We start from the raw sequence: 23,578 nt of genomic DNA, 5'->3' as shown, positions 1-23,578 counted from the left end.
ATTGCAAAAGACAAGCCCACATAGGTAATTTAAAATGTTCTGGTAGTCACTTTCACTTTTCACTTTCATGCGTTGGAGAAGGAAATGGCAACCCACTCCAGTGTTCTTGCCTGGAGAATCCCAGGGACAGGGGAGCCTGGTGGGCTGCCGTCTATAGGGTGGCACAGAGTCAGACACGACTGAAGCGACTTAGCAGCAGCAGCAGCAGCAGTCACATTAAAGAAAAGTAAAAGTAAATAGTGGAATTAGTTTATAATTTATTTAACCAAACATATCCAAACTATTTTCACTTAAACATGTAATTAAAACTATTAATGAAATATGTCACATTCCTTTTAAAAATGCTAGTTCTTTATTTTTTTTAATTATTTTTTATTTTTTAAATTTTAAAATCTTTAATTCTTACATGCGTTCCCAAACATGAACCCCCCTCCCACCTCCCTCCCCACAACATCTCTCTGGGTCATCCCCATGCACCAGCCCCAAGCATGCTGCACCCTACGTCAGACATGGACTGGCGATTCAATTCTTACATGACAGTATACATGTTAGAATTCCCATTCTCCCAAATCATCCCACCCTCTCCCTCTCCCTCTGAGTCCAAAAGTCCGTTATACACATCTGTGTCTTTTTTCCTGTCTTGCATACAGGGTCGTCATTGCCATCTTCCTAAATTCCATATATATGTGTTAGTATACTGTATTGGTGTTTTTCTTTCTGGCTTACTTCACTCTGTATAATTGGCTCCAGTTTCATCCATCTCATCAGAACTGATTCAAATGAATTCTTTTTAACGGCTGAGTAATACTCCATTGTGTATATGTACCACAGCTTTCTTATCCATTCATCTGCTGATGGACATCTAGGTTGTTTCCATGTCCTGGCTATTATAAACAGTGCTGCGATGAACATTGGGGTACATGTGTCTCTTTCAATTCTGGTTTCCTCAGTGTGTATGCCCAGCAATGGGATTGCTGGGTCATAAGGTAGTTCTATTTGCAATTTTTTAAGGAATCTCCACACTGTTCTCCATAGTGGCTGTACTAGTTTGCATTCCCACCAACAGTGTAGGAGGGTTCCCTTTTCTCCACACCCTCTCCAGCAAAAAATGCTAATTCTTTAAAAACTGGCGTGCATTTTGTACGCACAGCACATTTCAACTTGAACTAGTCACATTCAAGGACTCAACATGTGTCTAGTGGCTTCTATATTAGACAATAAAACTCTAGATTTCCATATTATAGGTAATCTGCAGCTGATAGTAAGAGTTCATTTTCAGTGTTCACCTAATATGATTGAACTTGAACCAAATAAAGAACTACATCTTGGATGATGCTAAACCAGTAATACATTTTCACCATAGCTGCCTAACAGTTGGATGCACATAAATTAAGATTCAGCAGAGCTTCAGTGAACACAGTTTCTTGAGTAGGAAGTGAACATTTAAGCATCAAGTCTTCGATCCATTCTCTTACTTTACTTGGAAAATGCCTCCAAGAAAGAACAAAGGTGACCTAGCAGTCTTCTTATAAACATCCTAATTACAGAACCGCTGGGAAATGCACTAATGGTATTTAGTCGTTCGAGAGTCTTCTATCTATGAAATGCTGTGAGCAGATGCACCTGGTCTGTCCATGATTGCTTATGGGAGTCTGTGAATTTGGGGGAATGAAATCTATGAATGTGTGGGCATCACCTTTCAGGAAATGTCATGGTATTTGGTATAAAATGAAGTTATTTCACAATTAAAATAGATCCCTACTGTGTAGGTAGTGTAGGCACATGTATTATTAGTGATCTCATGTTAATCAGGGCTGGGAGGTATTCTGATGTGGCGAGAAAACACCAGGGAAGCTGTAGGAGGGCTTCTAGACCTCTTTGTTTTGCTTGTTTTATAGATTGATTTAAAAATCAAAAGACTCAGATGGTAAAAAGTCTGCCTGCAATGCTGGAGACTGGCTTCAGTCCCTAGGTTGGGAAAATCCCCTGGAGAAGGAAACGGCAGCCCACTCCAGTATTCTTGCCAGAGAATTCCATGGACAGAGGAGACTGGAAGGGTCACAAAGAGTCAGACAGGATTGAGTAATTAGCACTTTCAAAGTTTGAAACTCTGATTCAGGTGAGTCTAATTCATTAAATCAGTCCTTGTTTTTTTGTGTGTGTTTTTGTTTTTCCCATTAAGAGTTTAAAATAGTTAATGTGAATAAAATGAGGTCTATAAAGATACACTTACTGACTTGGTTGCCAATATAGCCCTGATTATTAAGCAAGTACTTGAATGCTTGGTAGAAGTTACTTGCTCTAGAGTGGTGCTGTTCCATATAGAAGCCTCTAGCCACATGTGGTTATTTAAACATTAGTTAATGAAAATTAAATAAAACTTCAGGTCCTTACTTGTCCTGGCTACACTTAAGATGTTCAGTAGTCACATATGGCTATTCTATGGACAAGATGAATATTGAAAATTTCCTTCGTTGCAATGAGTTATATTCAACAACCTTGCTCTTTAGAGGTTTTACTGGAACATACAACTTAACAGACTCTCTAGAGAGAAGCTTGTGTTTGATTTAGAACATTTCAATAAAATAAGACAGAAATATCAGGCATGCATCTGGGAAAATAATTTGCTTAGGTCTGTTATTTATTTTTTTTGCTGCAAAAAGCTTTATTGTTTCCATTTGGTCCAAGGCTTGGGAAAGAACTTCAGGGTGGTTAAAAATCCAACTAGTGACTGCAGAGAGGGGCTTCAGATAGAAGCCCTGACACCAGAAGGCTCCCCACCCCCCCAACCCCCCGCCAAATGCTGGTGGGCTTCGGAAACTGCTAGTCTTCCTCACAGGTGAGTTTCCAAGAGATCCTCGCCCAGCCCAGCCTGAGAACCAGCCAGCCTGCAGAGATTGGTTAGCTGGTCGCATCTTCTTGATTAGTTTCACTTGCTCCTCTAGGGCATGGCTTTCCTGGCAGTCAGAGGTAGGGGTCTGCAAGGGCAGAACCTGGGACGTGCGATCCACAAGGGCATGTTTCAGGTTATTCTCTGTGAGCACAGAGACTTCCACAATGGGCTGGGTTTCACCCCACTCAGTGACTTGAGAAGGCTTCAGGATGTTCTGGAAGGGGAGGGAACAGCTACAGCACTGGTTTGCCCTCGAGGAGGCCTGACTCCCTCTTGCTGCTCCTGCACCATTCTGTGGGAAAAAAAAAGTGGCCCAAGCCAACCAGAGCCACGTTGTGGAGGTTGAAAAAGAAGCCCAGAGAAAGGTAAGTGTAGGAGGCATGCAGATGCAGGTTGACCCGCTGTCTGATGACAGCCTCCACCTCACTGGAATTAGTCTGAGGAATCCAAGAGCTCATGGTTGATAGGTAATAAAGAATTTTAAGCTTAAAAAAAAAAAAAAAGAAAAAAATTGGTTGGCCAAGGTGGCGGAGAACAGCTGAGTGGCTGATTCCAAAAGTTCCAACTGGAAAAAAGATTGGAGGGTGGTCAGAGACTGAAACAAGGGGTGTCCCTGAATCTGTTCTGTCCAAACACTGTTGAAGCAAGATCTGCCTGAACACCGAGCACACTGCCCTTTAGGTCTTGAGAGATGGAGGAGAGTGGAGGAAGAGAAGAGAGCTTTAGTGGAGAGACTCAGGGGACTAACTAGAGAGCTGGGAGAAGGCTGTACATTCTGCCATGTTAATATCATACTCGAGAGTACAACTTTTTAAAAATATTTATTTATTTGGCTGGTCTTAGTTGTGGTTTGAGGGATCTTTCTTTGTGGCATGCAAACTCTTAGTTGCTGCACTTGAAATCCCCTGGCCAGGGATTGAACCCAGGCCGCCTGGATTGAAAGTGTAGAGACTCAGCCACAGGCCCACCAGGGAAGCCCCAGGAGTACGGGAGTACATTGTTTAACAGCATCATTAAACTTGAGAAATAGCCAGGTGTGCACGTGTGGGAATGCCTGCTCAGTTGCTTCCGTCATGTCTGCCTCTGCAACCCCTTGGACTATCTCGCCACCAGGCTCTTTTGTCTATGGGATTTTGCAGGCAGTAGTGCTGGAGAGGGTTGCCATTTACTCCTCCAGAGGGCCTTCCCCACCCAGGGGTTGAACTTGTGTCTCCTGTGGCTGCTGCGTTGGCAGGCGGATTCTTTACCACTGAGCCACCACTTTACCTTCCATTAGAAGCACTAAGTTTCACAAATGGATGGGTGTAGAAGCCGATGACTTCAAGATAAAATAGGGCAATGGAAACATCAGTTGTGAGCAAGGCTTTGACTTTCCCAATATTTTATTTATTTATTTTAATTTTATTTTAATTGGAGGCTAATTACAGTATTGTGGTGGTTTTGCTGTACATTCACATGAATCAGCCATGGGTGTTTAAAATTCAAAATTCAGGTCCTATATCTAGGTCTCAAAGAGAGATGGGGAAGGTACACTTAATATTTTGATTATATCAGTATTGACCCAATATCTGACATTAAATACCGTCTCAATAAAATGGTTGAATGAATGTATTAATATCCAGAACTAACTGACTTTCTTGAAGCAAAGTTTGTTTCTAGACAGTTACAAGTATTTGGAAAGTCAATACAGTATAAACTTTGACTTGCTTTTTTTGAAAAGGAATTTCTTTGGAGTATAGATTCTTACAATGGCATGTTAGTTTCTACTGTACAACAAAGTCATTCAGCTATACGTGTACGCATATTCTCTCTTTTTTGAATTTCCTTCCCACTTAGGTTACCACAAAGCATTGCATAGAGTTCCCTGTGTTATGTAGTAGGTTCTCATTAGTTATCTATTTTATACACAGTATCAATAGCATATATGTGTCAATCCCAATCTCTCAATTCATCCCCACCCACCCCCACCCCCCTTTTCCCACTTGGTGTCCATGGGATTGTTCTTTACGTCTGTGACTTGCTTTGATTTTGTAGTGATGATGTAAATTCAGATCAGTGGCAGTTCAGATAGATGCTCTTAGAAGCTGAAAGTAGACTGACTTATACTGGAGCCCCGTTAGCTTTTGAAAGTCTGTAGTGTTTCTTCATGTAGATTTCCTGCTGCACGCAAAACTCTGAAGCAACTTAGTATGCACTAATCTGCAGCACATCTCTGGTGGTGGTGGTGGTTGCTCAGTCATGTCCTTCTCTTTGCAATCCTATGGACTGTAACCCGCCAGGCTTTTCTGTCTATGGGATTGTCCAGGCAAGACTACTGGAGTAGTTTGCTATTTCCTTCTCCAGGGGATCTTCCCAACTCAGACCTTGAACCTGGGTCTCCTGCATTGCAGGCAGATTCTTTATCATCTGAGCCACCAGGGAAGCACATCTCTACCTACAGTATAAATCTTGTGAATTTAAAAGGGTATTGCAGACACCATCAATTTGAAAAAATGCAAAAAGTTAGATGATATGAAGATATTAACCATTTTGGATCATTCTAATAAAGACAATGCTAGAAGTGCATCTCAGCTTTGATCCCAGAAAACCAGTCATGAGATTTGATTCTAGTGCCAAAATTGCCCTGCCTGAAAATTGGTTTAGATTCAGCATTGCTGAACTGTGAAAGAGAGACTTCATTAAGTTGGCTTTCGTTCTATTTATGCCTTCGTCATTTCTTTCACTGTTTAAGTGAAAATAATACATAAGAAATCATTGCTGACAGGCCTAGAATTTGTCTTCCATTATTTATTGTGATACTCCTCTCTCCACCCACCATTATACTCCAAGTCAAGTATCAGTTAAAGGAATGTATAAGACCCTGTAATTCACAGCATGGTAACTGTTTTGACTATATTTAATGACCAACACTTACTCCAAATGAGTTAAAGCATATTATTGTGTAAGCATTTATTTCTACTTTACTGCCTTAGTAAAACACTTTGCTATTTTTCCTCTGCTTTTCTGTCCTCTTGTAAGTTTAAATCACAGGGAATAACTATTAATAGCTAATGAATAGGATTAGATACTGTGCCAACCAGGTTTATAAGTATAGGAAATTACCACCAATCTGACAAATGGATAATTGTGTATATACACATTAGATACCCTGGTCTCACATTTTTCCACATGTCCATAATTATTTGAGAATTTTGCTCTTCAACTCAGCCCCTCAACCTATATTTCCCCCTCTTAGAGAATGGTATCACCTTGTTGCTCAAGTCAGAATTTTGGCTATCATTCTCAACTATCACCCTACGGTAGCTTATCAATGCATTACATTTAGTGAATTTAGAATCTAATTGTATAGCATACATGATAATTAGAGTGAAGCTTAATTCTTTTCCTTCTCTCCCTTCTGGGTTATCTGAATTGTCTGCATGAATGTTTATCATCTATGGATGATTAATTGCAAAGACTAGTTTTCCTTTCATTCACATACTTATCTGTTTCACATTTGAATCAGTCATGAACTTAATTTTGTAACATCTTACTGTGTTTAATAGCTTTTAATTATTGAATAAGAAGCAAAATAGATACTTGGATATATTGAAGTACTGGCTTTTGCTATTTTTCTTAAATTGTCTTCTAAGGAACTTTCATGAGAACCTGACCATCTATATCAAAAGTAGAATATAATAAAATCATAATTAGCCTTCCTACAGGTAAATATGAAAGTTTATGCTGTTACATCACCCATAATAAGCTATTGTTAAGAAAACATCCCACCATCCTGTTAGTTATCTCTATAAGAGTCAGAGAAAAGCATGTTCATGTCACTATGTGGTTAATTGGCTAGTTATAATGACTATATGTATTAGCTCTATGTAATTTACTGGAATAAGTATCAAGGGAAATTAAGAGAAAATAATAAACATAAAATGTACATATAAGGAGCTATAATCTAGTACAAGAGACAGTACAAAAAAGATATTAAATAAGTAAAATTCATAGTCAACTAAGGTTATAAAATTGTATATTCAAAATTTGAGTATCAAGATAATGTTTTTATAGTATTGAAATGGCATATAATAGGAGATAAATGTCAGTGGTGCAATAAGTAAATAAGTGAGATAGATAAGCATTAAAAATGTTGCTATCCCCAAATGTTCAAAACATGAGAAATGTTCACAGTATTACATTGAGTAAAATCAACATGACTCAAAATTAAATACATGGGGAAAAAATTGAGTCTTTGCAGCTTCCAGAAATTTCCCTTTCACTCTTATTTTTTTAAAAAAACCACACAAATCTCCTTTGCAGTTCAGTTCTCACAGCTGTGTTTGCTCTGCTCCTTCTTGTTGGTGTCATCTCTTATATCTCTCATCTTTGAGATGAAATTACATCTCTCATCTTTGAGGTTAAATCTTTGGTACTCGGCATATATCCATCAGAATAGGTTATTATGCATAAAACAACACATAAATCCTATGAACTTATAACTGTTATGCTTATTTTTCTCATGCTATATCCTGCACTGGTTAGTTCTCTGTTCCTTTTATTTCCCTTAGAACTTAAGGTGATGGAACCATAGCTATCTGGAATGAGTAAAGAGGCATGGCAAACCACACATAGGCTCTTAAAACCTCTGCACCTCATTAGCTCACAGCACTTCTCGCACATTTGTTTGGCCAGAGGAAGTTCAGGTTCAGCAGAGTGGGGACGTGGAAGCATCCCCCAAGAGGGGCACTAAAGGAAGGGAAGGAATAACATTGGATCTCACAGCAAGTGACCCTCAGCTCTCATTCCCTCCACTGTCTCACTCTAAATAACTTTGCCACTTTGTTGTGGTGGTGGTGAAGTCACTGAGGCATGTCTGACACTTTTGCTATTCCATGGATTGTAGCCTAGCCAGGCTCCTCTGTCCGTGGAATTCTCTAGGTAAGAATAGTGGAGTGGGCTGCCTTTCCCTTCTCCAGGGGATATTCCCAACCCAGGGATCAAACCTGCATCTCCTGCATTGGCGGATGGATTCTTTACTGATGAGCCACATGGGAAGTCCACTATTTCACATTAACTAATTGTCACTACTCCCTGTTAATTACCCATAGTCATGTCATATCTTGTACTATGGTTTTGGACTCTCAAAGGAGTTCAAACATTGTTTGCTCTCACAACATTCTGAGTCCTTATTTGAGAAGAGGTAGGAATATTCTACTCAGTGGGCCTTTAGGAGATGAGTTGCTCAAAGTCAGAGACATTATCTTCCAGCTGAAAATGGATAGGGGCTTTCTCTGTGCTGAGATGGAGTGGTCTGGTGCTGTCAGTAGCCTGGAGCATCCTCGTTCTCATAGTTGTTAGACCATGTATATTTACTCTCTCTCCCTTTTGAATTATTTCTGATATAATCAGGTAAGATGAGTTAGTGGAATGGGGATGGAACTAGTTAGCTTTTACTAAAAATTGAGGTAACTCTTCTCTGTGAATATCCTAAACATTTTTCTTTCTGCTTCTTTCTGCAATGGTGGCCTTTCCTTCCATTGAATATTTGAAACATGTGACCACTATTTGGGATTTGGTATAGAAACAGAAAGATATTTCCAGGTCAACACTTTAGCTCCAGAACTTTTCAACTTAAGCCCAGACTAGTTTCTCACTAAAATGTAGTGATTTTCCTCTGATTTGTGGTATTAAATGAGTTTTTATATCTTTAATTTTTTTCTTAGTTTTCTATATTTTCCAAACATTTATTTTATAGTAAGCACATTATTGCTTTTACATTTAGAAAAAATACAATGAACTTATTTTCCAAAATAATTTAATTAAAGAGTGTACAGGAGACAGAGATCAACACCATCCCCAAGAAAAAGATGCAAAAAAGCAAAATGGCTGTCTGAGGAGGCCTCACAAATAGCTGTGAAAAGAAGAGAAGTGAAAAGCAAGGGAGAAAAGGAAAGATATACCCATTTGAATGCATAGTTCCAAAGAATAGCAAGGAGAGATAAGAAAGCCTTCCTCAGTGATCAGTGCAAAGAAATAGAGGAAAACAATAGAGTGGGAAAGACTAGAGATCTCTTCAAGAAAATTAGAGATAGCAAGGGAACATTTCATGCAAAGATGGGCTCAGTAAAGGACAGAAATGGTATGGACTAACAGAAGCAGAAGATATTAAGAAGAGGTGGCAAAATACACAGAACTGTACAAGAAAGATCTTCATGACCCAGATAACCATGATGGTGTGATCATGCACCTAGAGCCAGACTTCCTAGAGAGCAAAGTCAAGTGGGCATAGAAGCATCACTATGAACAAAGCCAGTGGGAGTGATAGAATTCCAGTTTAGCCATTTCAAACCCTAAAAGATGATGCTGTGAAGTGCTACAGTCAATATGCCAGCAAATTTGGAAAACTCAGCAGTGGCCATGGGACTGGAAAAAGTCAGTTTTCATTCCAGTCCCAAATAAAGGCAATGCCAAAGAAAGTTCAAGTGAAGTGAAGTGAAGTTGCTCAGTCGTGTCCGACTCTTTGTGACCCCATGGACAGTAGCCTACTAGGCTCCACCGTCCATGGGATTTTCCAGGCAAGAATACTGGAGTGGGCTGCTATTTCTTTCTTCAGGGGATCTTCCCAACCCAGGGATCGAACCTGGGTCTCCTGTATTACAGACAGACGCTTTACCATCTGAGCCACCTGGGAAACCCAAGAAAGTTCAAACTACCGCACTATTGCACTCATCTCACATGCTAGTAAAGTAATGTTCAAAATTCTCCAAGCCAAGCTTCATCAATACGTGAACTATGAAATTCCAGATGTTCAAACTGGATTTGGAAAAGGCAGAGGAACCAGAGATCAAATTGTCAACTTCTGCTTGATCATCGAAAAAGCAAGAGAGTTCCAGGAAAACATCTATTTCTGCTTTATTGACTATGCCAAAGCCTTTGACTGTGTGGATCGCAAGAAACTGGAAAATTCAGAAAGACACGGGAATACCAGACCATCTGACATCCCTCTTGAGAAATCTGTATGCAGGTCAGGAAGCAAAAGTTATAGGTGGACATGGAACAACAGAACGGTTCCAAATAGGAAAAGGAGTACGTCAAGGTTGTATATTGTCACCTTGCTTATTTAACTTATATGCAGAGTACATCATGAGAAACGCTGGACTGGATGAAGCACAAGCTGGAATCAAAATTGCCAGGAAAAATATCAATAACCTCAGATATGCAGATGACACCACACTATGGCAGAAAGTGAAGAAGAACTAAAGAGCCTCTAGTGAAAGTGAAAGAGGAGAGTAAAAAAGTTGGCTTAAAGCTCAACATTAAGAAAACTGAGATCATGGTATCTGGTCCCATTACTTCATTGCAAATAGATGGGGAAACAGTGGAAATAGTGACAGACTTTATTTTTGGGGGCTCCAAAATCACTGCAGATAGTGACTGCAGCCATGAAATTAAAAGATGCTTGCTCCTTGGAAGAAAAGTTATGACCAACCTAGACAGCTTATGAAGAAGCAGAGATATTACTTTGCCAGCAAATGTCTGTCTAGTAAAAGCTATGGATGTGAGAGTTGGATTACAAAGAAAGCTGAGCGCTGAAGAATTGATGCTTTTGAACTGTGGTGTTGGAGAAGACTCTTGAGAGTCCTTTGGACTGCAAGGAGATCCAGTCAGCCCATCCTAAAGGAAATCAGTCCTGAATATTCTTTGGAAGGCCTGATATTAAAGCTGAAACTCCAATACTTTAGGCACCTGACTCATTAAAAAAGACCCTGATGCCTGGAAAGATTGAAGACAGGAGGAGAAGGGGACGACAGAGGATGAGATGGTTGGATGGCATCACTGACTCAATGGACATGAGTTTGAGTAAGCTCCAGGAGTTGGTGATGGACAGGCAGGCCTGGCATGCCGCAGTCCATGGGGTCACAAAGAGTCGGACATGACTGAGCAACTGAACTGAACTAAGTGGCACAGTAGTAAAAATCTGCCTGCCCATACAGGGGATACAGGTTCAATACCTGGGTCCAGAATATCCCCTGGAATAGAAAATGACAACCCACTCCATTATTCTTGCCTGGAGAATTCCATGGACAGATGAGCCTGATGGGCATAGTCCAAGGGATCTCAGAGTTGGACAGAACTCAACTATTAAGCATATGTGTGTGTGCATGCACACCCACAAACACACACACACAGGAGAGACTGACTTCAGGGAAGTCAGTGGTAATTGCATGTCGCTTGATAATATTTATAATATCTTGTTCGTGTCTTATATTAATTACTTTTCCCAATGCTAAAAAGATGTGTGTGACCCTTCTGGCAGTATTACTTTTAGAAACACATATCCAAATCTGCATTAGACAAATCAGCATTTGTGTGTTTGTGTCTGTGGTGTATATGTGTATGCACACAAGCTTTTGGGCAATGCTGAACAGAGAAGGCATCCCATGGTGGGGGGCAAAGACACCACAGAAGTTTCTAGGGCTTTAGACCCATGTGCTAAGTCAGTCATCTCTGACTCTTTGCGACCCTATGGACTATAGCCCACCAGGCTCCTCTGTCCATGGGGATTCTCCAGGCAAGAATACTGGAGTGGGTTCCCATGCCCTCCTCCAGGGGATCTTCCCATATTCCATATATAAGTTCAGTTGCTCAGTTGTGTCCAACTCTTTGTGACTCCATGGACTGCAGCATGCAATGCTTCCTTGTCCATCACCAACTCCCAGAGCTTGCTCAGACTCATGTCTATCGGGTTGATGATGCCATCCAACCATCTCATCATCTGTCTTCCCCTTCTCCTCCTGCCTTCAGTCTTTCCCAGCATCAGGTTCTTTTCCAATGCATCAGTTGTTTGCATCAGGTGGCCAAAATACTGGAGCTTCAGCATCAGTCGTTCCAATGAATAGTCAGGACTGATTTCCATTAGGATGGACTGGTTGAATCTCCTTGCAGTCCAAGGGACTCTCAAGAGTCTTCTCCAACACCACAGTTGAAAAGTATCAATTCTTCCACGCTCAGCTTTCTTAGTGGTCCACCTCTCACATCCATAAAGACTACTGGAAATTCCTCAGCTTTGACTATAAGGACCTTTGTCAGTGCAGTAATGGTTCTGCTTTTCAATATGCTATCTAGGTTGGTCCTAGCTTTTCTTCCAAGGAGCAAGTGTCTTTTAATTACATGGCTGCGGTCACCATTTGCAGTGATTTTGGAGACCCCCCCCCCCAATAAAGTCTGTCACTGTTTCCATTGTTTCCCCATCTATTTGCCATGAAGTGATGGAACTAGTTTCCACGAGCTTAGTTTTTTTGAATGTAGAGTTTTAAGTCAGCTTTTTCACTCCCCTCTTTCACTGTCATCAAGAGGTTCTTTAGTTCCTCTTCGCTTTCTCTCTTAAGGATGCTGTCACCTGTGTATCTGAGGTTACTGATATTTCTCCCAACAATCTTGATTCCAGCTTGTGCTTCATCCAGTCTGGCATTTCACATGATGTACTCTGCATATAAGTTAAATAAGCAGGGTGACAGTATTCACCTTAACAGCTTCCTTTCTCAATTGGGAACCAGTTAGTTGTTCCATGTCAGATTCTAACTGTTGCTTCTTGACTTGCATACAGATTTCTCAGGAGGCAGGTAAGGTGGCATTTTTTTTCTTTTTTAAAAATTTATTTATTTTTAATTAAAAGATAATTGCTTTATAATACTGGTCTGATTTCTGCCATACATCAACATAAATTAACCACAGGTGTACAAATGTCCCTTCCCTTTGAACCTTTCTCCCACTTCCCACCCTTTCCCACTCCTCTAGGTTGTTACAGTACCCCAACTTGAGTTCTCTTGAGTCATACAGCAAACTTCCACTGGCTATCTATTTTACATATGGTAGTGTAAGGTGGTCTTGTATTCCCCTGTCTTGAAGAATTTTCCACAGTTTGTTATAATCCACACAGTCAAAGACTTTAGCATAGTCAATGAAGCAGAAGTAGATGTTTTTCTTGAATTCTCTTGATTTTTCTATGATTCAAGAGATGTGGGCAATTTGATCTCTGGTTCCTCTGCCTTTTCTAAATCCAGCTTGAACATCTGGAAGTTCTAGTTCATGTAATGTTGAAGCCTGGCTTGGAGAATTTTGAGCATTGCCTTGCTAGCATGTGAGATGAGTGCAATTATGTAGTAGTTTGAACGTTCTTTGGCATTGCCTTTCTTTGGGATTGGAGTGAAAATGGACCTTTTCCAGTCCTGTGGCCACTGCTGAGTTTTCCAAATTTGCTGACATATTGAGTGCAGCACTTTAACAACATCATTTTTTAGGATTTGAAATAGCTCAACTGAAATTCCATCACCTCCACTAGCTTTATTTGCAGTGATGTTCCCTAAGGGCCACTTGACTTCGCACTCGAGGAAGTCTAGCTCTAGGTGCATGATCACACCATCATGGTTATCCGAGCCATTAAGATCGTTTTTGTGTATTCTTCTGTGTATTCTTGTCACCTCTTCTTAATATCTTCTGCTTCTGTTAGGCCCATACCGTTTCTGTCCTTTATTGTGCCCGTCTTTGCATGAAATGTTCCCTTGGGGTCTCTAATTTTCTTAAAGTGATCACTAGTCTTACCCATGTAATATATAATTCTTATATGGTAATTCATATAATTCCATATATAGAACTCCATATTTAGACCCATACTCCAACATAAAACTCTTCTCAGTTATCCTGCACCAAAAAGATCAAGAATGTTTAGGGTGGATTTTCTCCATCTAAACCATCTATGGACTGTAGCCTGCCAGGGTCCTCTCTCCAGGCAAGAACACTGGAGTGGATTGCCATTCCCTTTTCCAGGGGATCTTCCCAACTCAGAGATGGAACCCAGGGCTCCTAAATTGCAGGCAGAGTCTTTACCATCTGAGTCACCAGGGAAGCCCTTCTAGATTTAAGAACATAAAAGCAGAGTACACCATATTACCTATCTTATTATTTACTTGCTTTGTGCTTAGTCGCTCAGTTGTTTCTGACTCTTTGTGACCCCATGGACTGTAACCCGCTGGCTTCCTCTCTCCATGGGTGTTGTTCAGGCAAGTATACTGGAGTGGGTTGCCATGTCTTCCTCCAGCGGATCTTCCCAACCCAGGGATTGAACCCAGGTCTCCCGCATTGCAGATGGATTCTTTACTGTCTGAGCCACCAGGGAAGCCCAGTATTTCCTTACTGAAGCACAAATATGTTTCAGTTCAGTCCAGTTGCTCAGTTGTGTCTGACTCTCTGTGACCTTGTGGACTACAGCATGCCTTAAATGTTTGCAAATATAGTTAAGAATTTATAATTCAGAGCACACCTACCAGTAGGCAAAAGTAAGTTCAAGAACAGTATACAAAGTCTTACATGAATGTTTGAACATTTTCTTAGGTATAGAGATGTTTTCTTCTTTTGGATCTATTTAACTAATATGAGATGGAGGAAGAAATGTTCTGGAAAAGTTATATCCACATGCATTCATTCACTGGCAAAGTGTCCAATAAAATCTCCAAGTATCTGAACATTTCATAACAGTTTTCTTTGTTTTCACTGAAGAGCAGTGAAAATTGCTGGGTGCAATCTGAACCAACATTTGACACCATAGCAGAGGCCAGTCTCTGAATGTAGACATGAAGAGATGGAGTTTAGGATGGATAAATCTTCTGATATTTCAAGTGGATTGGAGGTAGATTAGGGTTTTTTAAAGAGATAAAGTCTTTGGCCTTTCTTTTTCACTATATTGTCTTTACTGCAACCACCTAGACGATTGATCATCAGATTTTCATGCATACATTTTATGAATAATATTAATAAATTCTAGCATGTAACAGATCTAAGAAACATATCTGATTATCATATTAATAGTCACAAATAGACAAAGCTAGCACTTCAAATGTACAGTCCTCTGTCATACTGACAGCTTTACTAACTATTATTTGCACTGTTTTACAAACAGCTTGTAGGAATGTTATGGTTTATTGGTGCAATACATTTGTATCATTATGGGTTTTCTGGCTGTTACAAAATTCTCCTTTGAGAACACATCAGAAGATATTTCTGAGTTTAAAAATCCAGGTCAAATTATGAAAATTAAAACAATCCTAAACCTCAAACCTGATCATGTGAAAAGTGAGTAAAGTTCAATGTAAGAGAAAAAGTTAAGGCAATCTCCAATAGTTTAAAAGAAAAAAAAAAGATTTTTGAATAAAAAGAGAATTCTTTACCACCTTAATCCATTATTAAAGGTGACCATTCATCCTTAGTAATAAGATCAATTTGTGCTGAAAATTTAGTTCTATTTGTGTGAATTGGAAGTGATCTTATTAGTGTTCTACTACATCAAGTTTGATAAAATCCCCAATCCATTTCAGTTAAGTTTCTATTGATCCACTTAAGAGATCAATTTGGACTTGTTCGATTCTTTTGTCAAGGGATTTCATCTGGCCTGAGTTTAACTTTATGAAATAAACATGATTTAGAAATGTAAGATGGAATAAAAAAGAGTCCAGATAAGTGTTGACAATTATTTGAACTCAAGTTTTTGCATTTGAGCAGTTGATAGGACATTGCCAGTTAGAAATGGACTAGAAAAACAATAGCACAAAGAAGACAGAGTGCCTTTCAAAGTAGTGAAGGTCATACTTTCCTTCAGTTGGACTAGTGATTATGTTTCTGTGTCATTGAACAACTTGAAATCTATTTGTCAATAAAATAGTTTTGCTTGTATTCTTTAGCATGTTTTACATCTGATACTGACTTTCATTAACTAAATACGTCCTTCATATCAGCTTTTCATTTTCCTATTTTCTGCAGTTTATTAGGAGACAAAGAATAGATTTTAAAATGTGTAAAGGTCTTGGGGACAGTGACATGAGTTCCACCTGATAACCAGTTTCCTGTCTCTTTCTTACCTTCAGGAATAGTTTTAGATGATGCTAAAAAAGAGAACTGCCCAGAAACATTTCTCTTTTATACTAATTCTCTTCTTATACCCACAGAATAGGAAGGGAAGTGCTTTTAGCAAGAAGCAGCCCTTAAGACCTCATGTTCTACGTGGTGAGCAAAAGGTGTATAACACAGGGAGCCAAACCTGGTGCTCTGTGATGACCTGGAGGGGCGAAACGGTGGGAGTCTCTCTCTCTCTCTCTCTCTCTCTCTCTCTCTCTATATATATATATATATATATATACACACACACACACACAAGCATACACACATATATAATATTTATGTTTTATACATAGAAATATAATTAGGACTGATTCATATTGACTCATGGCAGATACCACCACAATATTGTGAACTAGTTATTCTCCGACTGAAAACATAGGTGTATAATATGCAGTGATTCTGCATGTATCACACTGTCAGGGAAGCTCATTGTCCTTTTCCCTTGGGGTATCTTCTTGAGGACAGAGAGATTTGAAGAGACTCAACATGTACAAACAAGTCAGAGGGCTGATTGGTGGTCAGCGTGGTATGTCATACTGTTGTACCCATCAGCTTTCAGTTAGGAGAACAGAGCCACTCTAAGTTCCACGGGAATAAAAGATTCATTAGCCTTTGTAGAAAAAATTAGACTATAGACAAATGTGGGGCTTTGCTGAGGAAGTGATGTTCTGGGGAAGGGTGGGTGATGTTGGAGTTTAGAGAAACAGTTACTAAAAATCACAAAAGAGCTAGTGCAGGCAGACAAATTGAATCTCATGGGAAATCCAAGAAACTAAGCCCTCTAGGTAGTCAAAATGGGATCAGATGTGCACACACAGGCTCTCCCATGATACTAACAGCATAAAAATGAGGGAAAAAAATGATGAAGAAAGACAAGGCCCTGGGAAAGAAGTCAAATAAGATGCCCCTTTCATCATATTGTTAATTTCAATTTTTGTTATTAAATAATTGTTAAAATTTAAAGACCTCCATTTTGGTTATTTCTCACATTTGTTGGTTTTCTAGATGAGAGGCAACAAGCTACTTAAAAAGTTTCACCCTGACATAGAAAATTGGGGAATTCAACTTGTTTCATTTTGTACATGAGCACACTGAGACCTCAAAAATTAAAGAAATTCATTTAAAATGACACAGTCAGTCAAGATAGAGTTCTGTCAGCCGACTCCTGCCTCAGTGCTCCTTCTGTTTTACATGACTCCTCCTTGAAGAGACATTTTGAGTTAAACTGTGATGAAGTCTCACTCTTTAAAACTCACTTCTAATTAACACATACAGAACTAAATTTTTAGCCCAGATTGATCTGATTGTTAAGGATGATCCTGTAACTGGCCTTACTGACATTTCCTTTGGCAAATCCATCTTTCAAGGCTTACTTCCAAGAGTCAGGGTGGTCTCTTGCTTCTGTGGAGGTCATGTTGAAAGAAGTGGGTGGCAAATTATAATTTCCTGTATTCTTACAACATAAGAACATTCATCTTTAACCAGTTTCATCCAGAAAGTCTGAAAACCTAGTCTATGCTATATTCTGCATTAGACAATAAGAAGAGGTGCAGAAAGGATCAGAGATGACCCTTCTGCTTTAGGTTATCCTACTGATCCATTCTATTTTCTTGGATGTCTCTTAAAGCTACCTTTACATCAGCTTTTTAAGGGTTGAAAATGCTTGCTAAATTGGATAGCTTATTCATTCACCTCAAACTTATTCCAGTAGGCAGAAAAAATAAAGGATATGAAAAGGGGTTAAATAAAGTATTTTTGTCAAAGATACAAAAAATATAGGAAAAAATCTTACATTAATGGTAAACTATGTGTTTGGCCTAAGAAAGCAACATCCTTGAAAATGGGAACACATTATGAACCAAAAATTACCCTAAAATTTTACAATTAAAATCAAACTCTTTCGGTACAAATTCAGGATTCATAAACTTTGTACCATTTAATACTGTTTTATTTTCCGTTTTCATGACATCTAAGATGACTTGAGCCAATTACAACCAAATTTAGTTGTGCTTGTTGGGTTTTCACAACTGCTCTGTTTCTGTTGTGTAAAATTTGCTGATCCCATTGATTCATTAATCATGGCAACTCTTGGGAGCTTAATCAATCTTCAAAACAATTTAATGTCTGTGCAGTTTATAGTTAATGCTGCAAAAGAGATTTTTCTTTTCATGCATTTAAAAATCACAGAGAAATTACCTTTCTTTCTCCTTCAGGGTGATGGGCAGTTCCTTCTCTGACTTTCTGGAAGTGGTTGGTAGGAGTGAACTATTGGCAGCCGTTCAGTAAACAACTGAAAATGGGATCTGCTTTTCAAGAGAATGGTAGCCATGCTACTACCCTATTTCCTATGCCAGGAGGTCGAGAGCAAAAGTGTATTTGGACAAGTGAAAATGTTACTAATGGGAGAGGTACAGTGTCAGTACCTAAGACAGTTATTGGAGAACTGATGGGCAGAAAGGGAAGGGTGGTGAAAGTGTGCTGAACACGTGGAAGCGTTTCTGCTCTGGATTGGGTTGTGTGTGCTCTGCCTGGTTTCTTCTGCTTCCAGTTGCCGAAGGCCCTCTGAGACACCGGTGTATTCTTGTCTGTTCTGCAGCTGAACTTCTACCCCATGTGCTTTCTTACTTGCTGTGAGAACTAAGTTAGTGCCCTCTGTTCCAGCTGAATGGAGGGTTTTTATAAGCACAGGGATGCAACTTGGTCCAGGCCTGAAGTGAGCACCATGGGTTTGATTGCTTTATATCACATGGAAAACACAGGGAGACAAGGTGGGAGCGCCCTCCAGGGGCTGCGTCCCCGCTCTTGCCCCTGTGACAGTGTTTCCTCCACAGGCGGAAGAAGCAGGGATTAATTACTTGTTGTTTCATTTCATTTTTCTTCTCGTTGGTTTTAAGAGATCGCCTATCTGTTTAGTTGTCTTCATAGATTTTCTTGATATTCATTTTAACCGTACTTCACAGAGGAGGAGGGAGACCCATTTTGATTTGCTCCAGGTTTGATTCCTCTGCCCTTCTGAAAACTCCATTACAGTTGAATTTAGAGAGGTTACAAATGGTCAAGGGAAGGTCTAAAGATGATAAAACTATAGGGAAATAGAGACCTATGAGAAACTTTGTTTACAGAAATTGAGTCATTTTTCATAAAGAAATGAAAGAGGAGCAGGGTGAACTTGCGGTAGTAGAGATTCCAGGCAACCAGCTAATGGTGCATAAATAGAAACAGGAAGTAGCTAAAAGTGCATGGGGTAGAAACACAAAGCCCCAGAATTATTATCCCCCCAGTTGGTGAGAAATTGGAAGGGATTCCCTGGTTCTCATCTGTTGAAATGATATTGTATTTCTCAATCACAGTTTTATAGCGCTTCCTTTCATAGTCTTTGTTTCTTCTGCTAGATAACCTTTCCATATCTTAGCTCCTGAGACACTTTCAGCTCTTCGTAACCTGCCGCCAGTCATTGTCGTAGTTTTTATTCAGGTGTATTACTTCCATGGTGACTTCAAAAGGACCCTGGGCTCTGTGAAAACAGGAATTATTAAAAAAAAATTTATAATTGAAAGTCTCTCTAACAGTGCTTCATGTATGATTAGTGCTCAATGAGTATTTTTTTAAATATCCTCTGAAAGAAGTTACTGATCAGCTTGGTTTGAAGCAAAGACTAGAAGAAAAGCTTAATGCTCTGGGCTGGTGCACTGGGGTGACCCAGAGGGATGGTACGGGGAGGGAGGTGGGAGGGGGGTTCAGGATGGGGAACACGTGTACACCCATGGCGGATTCATGTCAATGTATGGCAAAACCAATACGATATTGTAAAGTAATTAGCCTCCAATTAAAATAAATAAATTTATATTAAAAAAAGAGAAAAGCTTAATGCAGAGATCTTTCTGGAGCATTAGGAAATGGACATCCTAGTTGGTTGCATGACTGTGCCAACCTTGAGTCTTTTCCTAGCCTTTTGCCTTTTTCCACCATTTCCTCAGCTCTTTGAACAATTCTAACCAGCTAGAGAGACTGGAGCAGGAAATGGCAACCCACTCCAGTATTCTTGCCAGGATAATCCCATGGACAGAGGAGCCTGGAGGGCTACTGTCCATGGGGTTGCAGAATCAGGCACGACTGAGTGACCGAGCACAGCATAAAGACAATATTAATAGTTAGCGATCAAAATGAACTCAAACCAAAGTTTTAAAACCCCAAATAATGGAAAAGAAAATGAGGACATAGAAGTGGTCCATTCACCCACATGATTCATCGACTTTTCAATAGAATCTAGGGCACCATATGGATGTGCTGAATGGACCAATTCTCTGGACAAGAAAACCGTTGCAGCCACTCTTTGTGAATCTATGGGAACAAAATAGCACCAAGAATATGTTCACTGTAGGAAACTGGCCCACAGGGCCAGGAAGAGTCCATTTGTTCCATATTCAGTTATTTTTATGACCAGCCATGATTATTTCCTATAAATAGAAATCATCAATATGAATATTCAGAATGAGTTCTTATCCTAGGTACATGGAGTATGTTCTTACCTTCAGCAAAAAGTGAACTAGAAACAAAATGCTGACCCCCCTAAAGTTTGTTTTTAACACTTTCAGGGTCTCTTTTTCTCTGTTATTCCCATGTACTGCTTTCACTTTCTGCTTTTTGAGAGCTTGGCTACCATGTTGAATACAGCACTCTTTCTGCATAAACAAGTTCAATTCTTAAATCCTATTGTGCAAAGGAATGCTTTGTTCTTTTTCAAAGGATTTTGGGAAAATAGAAATCAGGGCTTCAAGGAAGACATAAAGAGAGAAACAAAATTGCATTGTAATAAGGAACCTATTCAGTGGGACCGAAATCTGAGTTGGTAGGTGACCACCTCCTCTATGTGGAGACTCGAGTCGAGGCATTCAGCAGCAGAGGAGAGCGAGCAAGATTTTGACATGTTTGTTCAAGTGTTATAGTTCATTCATTTCCCTGAATAATTGGTTTCTTAAAGAAGCTTTTATTCTGAGTCTTCTTGTATCCTGACCACATGAAGGGATATGAGTCCTTTAGTAAATAAATGGGCTCTGCATGTTCTAAATGAGTAGAATATTGACCTCGACTCTTCCCAGCAGTGTCGTAGAGCAGTATGGTGGAGATGACTTATGAGGCAAGTCTACCACATTAATTCAAGTGACAAACTCTTCCCTTCACAAATAGCTTCCACATTCTCTGCCCACACAGCAAGTGCCTTCCTTTGAGTCAGCAATAATACAACATTTGCTCACTTCCACACATTTAAATAACCAGTTCATAAAAACCCTTTTAATCTGAGACATATTTTTTAAAAGACTGTTTTTGTGAAATTTCATATTTTGCATTGACCTTTTAATGACTCTTTTTACTCAAAACATTAATTATTGAAACATTTTAATTGGAAGTGAAAGTATACAAATAAAAGCAAAATATGTATGACATGGCATTACTAAGGATAGGAAATTTTGGAAATAAGTTCTGACAAAATTTCATGACACTTGCAGTGATTTTGCTGTTAATCAGCTTCAAATTCTAAGTTCTCATCTTGCTTTAGTGAGAGAACTACATATTTAAAAGGTATGTTTGTGACTAGTATGAAAGTCGCTCTTTGCAACCCCATGAACTATACAGTCCATGGAATTTTCCAGGAAAGAATACTGGAGTGGGTAGTCTTTTCCTTCTCCAGGGATCTTCCCAACGCAGGGATCAAACAAGCTGAGCCACAAGGGAAGCCCAAAAATACTGGAGGGTGTAGCCTATCCCTTCTCCAGGGGATCTTCCCAGCACAGGAATCAAACCATGCATGGTCTCCTGTGTTGTAGGCTGATTCTTTACCAACTGAGCTATCAGGGAAGCCCATTTAAAAGGTAACCTCAGATATGCAGATGACATCACCCTTATGGCAGAAAGTGAAGAAGAACTAAAGAGGCTCTTGATGAAAGTGAAAGAGGAGAGTGAAAAAGTTGGCTTAAAGCTCAACATTCAGAAAATGAAGATCATGGCATCTGGTCCCATCACTTCATAGCAGATAGATGGGGAAACAGTGGAAATAGTGGTTGATTTATTTTTCTGGGCTCCAAAATCACTGCAGATGGTGATTGCAGCCATGAAATTAAAAGACATTTACTCCTTGGAAGAAAAGTTATGACCAACCTAGACAGCACATTAAAAAGCAGAGACATTACTTTGCCAACAAAGGTCCGTCTAGTCAAGTCTATGGTTTTTCCAGTCGTCATGTATGGATGTGAGAGTTGGACTATAAAGAAAGCTGAGCGCCGAAGAATTGATGCTTTTGAACTGAGGTGTTGGAGAAGACTCTTGAGAGTCCCTTGGACTGCAAGGAGATTCATCCAGTCCATCTTAAAGGAAATTAGTCCTGGGTGTTCATTGGAAGGACTGATGTTGAAGCTGAAACTCCAATACTTTGGCCACCTGATGTGAAGAGTTGACTCATTGGAAAAGACCCTGATGCTGGGAAAGTTTGAGGGCAGGAGGAGAAGGGGACGACAGAGGATGAGATGGTTGGATGGCATCACTGACTCAATGGACATGGGTTTGGGTAGACTCCAGGAGTTGGTGATTTACAGGGAGGCCTGGCGTGCTGTGGTTCATGGGGTCGCAAAGAGTCGGACACGGCCAAATGACTGAACTGAACTGAAGGTCTTTCAAATGATGAATAGCCAATAATATTTCATATTTATGGTTTGTTTAGTTGATACACGGCTGTAGCCTTGGAAAACAAGATTCTTAGTGAATAGCACCACTCTGCATTTCTTATAACTTTATAGCTCTGTGAGTATTGCAAGGAATTTTGAAAGCCAAGATTTCTCACCTTTGTACTTTATGATAGAATTGTAAAAGTGAGGTTGCCAGGTGGAAGTTTTATTTACCTTACCCTTAGAGGGAAAAAAATAGATAAAAATGAATAAATGGCTTATCTCAACATTAGCAGCAAATTAGGAAATCAATAGATTTTTCTTGCACCTTCCAACTAGTTTTAAAATCATTCTACTTTTAAGAAAATATATCTAAAGCTGGTAATTTCTTTTTATTTAATAGGATTATACACCTGTGTAATATTTTGACTTTAGGATATCACAGTCTCAAGAAAAGTAGATTAATTTTATATATTTATTACTTATATCCTTCATTTTTTAAATAAGTATTTAAAAGGGCTTATAAGATACCATTTTTTTAGGTAATAAAATTGGAAAATAGGGAAATAGGAAAAGTAAAATAAATCTGGGGATAATGTTTAAACATAGATTATATTCCATAATGTCCAATAGGCTTTGCTATAGCTTGGCTGAAAATTTGACCTCAATCTTTCTAGCAACTGACACAAACAACATTCAAGTATTTTATTCCCTGTAACAGTGTAAGATTTTTCCTATGGATCCTACCATTGATTTATATGAAATGTGTATATCAAGCATCTATTTCCAAAATGATATATTTAGCCAAAAGATAATACAGTGAGAGAGAATTATTAAATAAGAAAGCAAACTAAATTTTAGTCACTACATAACCTAAATTAGTCTTGGTCTCAGTTTCAGGTGGGGTGAAATGGCTTCCTGGCTGTGCCTAGAAAAACTGAAGAGAATATTAAAATGGACATTTCTATATTTCTGCAGTGATATTTATTAAACATTCTTCATATCCCTTGAGAATATAGTGAATAATTTTTCTCTGACACATGAGCAAATTGACTGAGTAGGCCAGTGATAAATATTCAGTATAAGCTGAACA

At 39.2% G+C, this 23,578-nt stretch overlaps 1 non-coding gene across 1 annotated transcript; it reads right to left on the bottom strand.

The window, feature by feature from the left end:
• Window positions 9,495–9,566, bottom strand: TRNAY-GUA. The gene has a single exon. It is a non-coding gene; the product is annotated as a tRNA-Tyr (tRNA).

The sequence above is a fragment of the Capra hircus genome, chromosome 17 (assembly GCF_001704415.2).
Source record: "Capra hircus breed San Clemente chromosome 17, ASM170441v1, whole genome shotgun sequence".
NCBI classification, from domain to species: domain Eukaryota; kingdom Metazoa; phylum Chordata; class Mammalia; order Artiodactyla; family Bovidae; genus Capra; species Capra hircus.
Note: the sequence above shows the minus strand (reverse complement) of the source record. Positions and strands in the feature narration are given on the sequence as shown.